The sequence below is a fragment of the Hemiscyllium ocellatum genome, unplaced genomic scaffold (assembly GCF_020745735.1).
Source record: "Hemiscyllium ocellatum isolate sHemOce1 unplaced genomic scaffold, sHemOce1.pat.X.cur. scaffold_302_pat_ctg1, whole genome shotgun sequence".
In the NCBI taxonomy this organism is placed as follows: domain Eukaryota; kingdom Metazoa; phylum Chordata; class Chondrichthyes; order Orectolobiformes; family Hemiscylliidae; genus Hemiscyllium; species Hemiscyllium ocellatum.
Window position 1 is genome coordinate 458,430 of NW_026868284.1, and position 4,461 is coordinate 462,890.

The window sequence follows — 4,461 nt, forward strand, 5'->3', positions numbered from 1 at the left end:
GAAGAGCAAGCGTATAATATGACGAAGGGCACAGGAAAACCAGACGATTTGGAAGCTCACAAAGACCAACAGAGGACAACAAAATAATAAATATGGAGGGAGGAAATTAAATATGAGGATATGTTTGCCAGTTAAATCAAGGAAAGTTGGAAGGTTTTCTTTAGATATAAAAAAGGCAAAGGCGAGACAAAAGTGGACAATGGCACAGTACAGACAGTAGTGGGGAACAAAGAAATGGCCGAGGACACAAATAAATTCCTAATTGTTCAAGAATGTGAAGACGCAATGCTCAGTATGTCACCCATCGCCAAGGCAAACAGGGTAGAAAAGCTAAATGGGCTGAAGATGGATAAATCACCTGGACGGGAATGACTATAACACAGAGTTCAAAGAGAGAAAGCTCAGAGGTAGTGGAGGCGTTAGTGTTGATCTTTCAGGAATCAATAAAATTAGGGAATGTCCCAGAGGACTAGAATAACGCTAACGTAAAATCCCTGTTTACAAAGGGATTAAGGCAGATGACAGAAAATTACAGACCAAACAGCCTAACCTCAGTCGTGGGTAAGATCCTGGAACCAAATTGGAAGGATAATATTTCTGAATATTTGGAAGTGTATAGAAATATAAGGCAAATTCAGCATGGTATCATCAAAGGGAGGTCATGTCTGACGCAGTTGCTTGAACCTTTTGAGAAAGTAACGATCAGCTTATACCCAGGAGCGCCAATGGATATTCTTACCCGGAGCACAAAAAGGCTTTTGGCGAGTGCCACACAGAAGACTATTGATTAAGATAAGGGCCCATGGTGACAGAGGCAACGTGCTAGCATGGATTGAAGTTTGGCTGTTTGGCAAAAAGCAGGTAGTGTGGATAAAATGATCCTTCCCAGGATGGCAAACGGTGGCAAAATGTATTCTGCAAGACTCAGTGTTCGGACAACTTTTCACATTGTGCCTTAATGATCTAGATATGGAACGGAGTCCATTCTGGCTAGGTTTGCAGACATTATAAAGATATCTAGAGGAACAGTTAGCACGCAGGTGGCAAAGAAGCTGCAGAAGGACTTGTACAGGTTAGGAGATGGGCAAAGCAGTGGCAGATGGAGTAAAACATGCGCTAGTATGAGGTCATGCACTCTGGTACGAGGAATAGTGGCACGGGCTATTTTTTTAAATGGGGAGAAAATTCAGAAGTCTGAAATGCGAAGAGTCTTGGGAATCCTAGTCCAGGCTTCTCTCACGGTAAACTTGCAAGTTGAGTCAGTAGTTAAGAAGGTAAATACAATGAAGGGATTTATTTCGAGAGGAATTGAAGTTAAAAGCGGGGAGTACTTACAAGGTACTAAAACGCTCTGGTCAGGCCACATTTAGATTTGGGTCCTATATCCCAGCAGATGTGTACTGTTCCTGGAGTGTGTTCAGAGGAGATTCACTGGATTGGTCCCAGGAATGAATAGCTTAACATACAATGAACGTTTGAGGGCCTGGTTCGATACTCGAATGACCTGGACTGAGTGGATTTTTGGAAAATGTGTCCATTCGTAGGTAAGACTAGGATCTGAGGCACAGCCAAGACCTTTTAGAACAGAGATAACGAATAACGTCTTCAGACAGAGCATTGTGAGTCTATGGAATTCAGTGCCTCAGAAGGCTGTGGAGGCCAAGTCACTCAGTATATTTAAGACTGCGTAGGATAGGTTTTCGACTGAAAAGAGGATCAAAGGTTACGGGGAGAATGGGTTTGAGAAATTTATCAGCTTTGACTGATGTTTGTGCAGACTGGATTGAGCTGAATGGTTTAATACGCAAAGAGAATTACTTACTAGAACACAAACTATAGCGAGGATGGGATAGTAACCACCTTGAGTAATCCAAAGGATATCTTCGATCCGTGATGTTAATGATATCCAAGGCTGAGAAAGGTAGTAAAAAACCCTTGGATAAACTCCTGTTCATTGATGGAACATTCCAGTCAAATGTTCTCAGATTCTGATCCATTGTCTTCTGACCCCCCAGTAGAGAGATTGTGGCTGATTCCTATTAACTTTAACTTCGTCAACATTTCTTGATACCAGCTGGAGAAACTCCGGCCTTGATATAAGGATCGGTCACTCTTACATGAGCTGCTGTGTTCACTTCTTTTGAACATACAAATAGGTTATTGTGTATGTTTGGGGAGTGTAACCTTCTCACAGAGAATAGTGAATGTCAGAAATTATCTGGTCAAGAGAGTTCAGGGAGCAATATCACTGAAAGTATTTACGGATGAGGTAGGTGGGTTTTTGACCTGCCATAGAATTTAGGGATGTGAAGAATCGGAAAATAAAGCATAGTTGATAACAACAGTGGCTCATCCATAATCTTATACAATGGCACCGCAGGCCTGACCATCCGAATTACCATCTGATCCTGATCCGTATGTTCTCATATTCTGTAATTAGAAAGTTAATGGTTGCAATTTTCCTGAGCATTCCGTTATTGGACATTGCAGTCAGAGAGAGCAAAGCATTTTATGAGTCATCTCTGAGTGAGGTACGGGGACTGTATTCACTGTGAATCTGGGTCTGCACCATGACAACCAAGCGAAGCACAAGTTGCAGAGAGGAGACACTCTTTCAATAGATCAGAGGCGTCTTTTGAGTCCAGCCTGGGTTTTGAATAAACATTTTTCAACCCACGCCAAACTGTGTGTGACAAATGTGAGGGACAGAAGAAGATCCCGTCTTACAGTGGATTAGGTATTTCGAGCGAGTGGCCTGCATCTACAACTGTGCAGGAGCTATGAGGGGCTGAATGGAATATAGGAACATCGGACTGAGGAGTGGGAGTGGGCCATTAGGCACTTTGTCTTTGCTCTGTCTCGCACTAAGATCGTAGCTGATCTAATTGTGGTCTCAGCAGTACTTCTTCTGTACGCGCACGATTTTCCTACATTCACTTGTCTCTCAAATATTTAACAGAAACAACTTTGAATAAATGTAAACATCCAGGCACCACAAACTTCTGGGGAAGGGTACTCCCACTTGAACAGCCCATTTAGAATATGTCATTCGTGCTCCAATCAATGTAGCAGGGTCAGTATTACCTTTTGTAGTCAGACTGCTCCACTGTTTACAACAAATTTCAAAGTTTGTGATATGGCTAATGATATAAATGTCAGCCTGGCTCATCCTCTAGAAAAATGTCAAACACACACACACGCACACACACACACACACACACACACACACACACACAACAAACACACTCACATCTCAAGACAAAATAGAAAAATGAAAGTTTTCCAGAGTGTCACAATAGTTGAACTCATAACAAATGGATAGATGATAGACAGTCCCAAATGTTATTCTGTCCTCTGAAGTTATTAGATTAGATTCACTACAGTGTAGAAACAGGCCCTTCGGCCCAACAAGTCCACACCGACCCTCCGGAAAGTAACCCAACCAGTCCCATTTCCCTCTGGCTAATGCACCTATCACTATGGGCAATTTAGCCTGGCTAATTCACCTGACCTGCACTTTTTTGGACCTGTGGGAGGAAATCCGAGAACTTGGAGGAAACCAACGCAGACACCAGTAGAATATGCAAACTCCACACAGGCAGTCGCCCGAGGCTGGAATCAAACCTGGTACCCTGGTGCAGTGAGGCAGCAGTGCTAACCACTGACCCACTGTGCCGCCCATTCTGCTCAGGCATGCTACTTGTGATGTGATTTCTCCCCAGAATAGTTGGAGTTAGCTGAATTCCCTTTGTTTCAGATGGTAGGGAGATTCCAATGAATCTTTCATCAGAAATTCTCCACGACACATCAGGTAGCAGTGAGTCAGGGATTTACTGTTGTCAGGTGGAACAAAAGAAGACAGAGGGATCAATCAGTTGCTGATTCTCCGGCAGGGAACATTGTTCTCCCTCTCTGTGTTGAAACAAGCAATCATGTCAACTGAACACCAAACTGGACCGTGTGCGCTCGTTGTGGACATTCTCTGGAATGGATGAAAATGGACGATATGTAAGTGCATCATTGCTGCTGTTATACACAGTGCCTTTCGTTAGCAAAAAAAGAAAATTCCTGCTTTATAATTTGATGATATGTAGGTATGCACATGCTTAATTTTTGAAAATCGTTTGATGTCTTCAAAATATCTGTGCGAAAATCAATACATTTTATTCTTAACAATTATTCCATATTTTTAGTGTCCCTGAGAAGAGAACACATGTATCCAGCTGATTTTTCTCAATATTGTGTATGCTTCAAAAAGATTTCTCACCTAAGACCAAAACTGATAATGTTTCAGAACAAAAGGCCTTCACTCCAGGAAAATTTTAACAAAACATTGTTGATAAGCTTCTAAAACAATTATCTTGTTTTTAGGTTAAGGGATAAAAACTGCATATAAAATGTCATATGTGGTCTCAGCAATGCCCATACAGATGTAGACTCGAAAAATGTGATTCTGGAAAA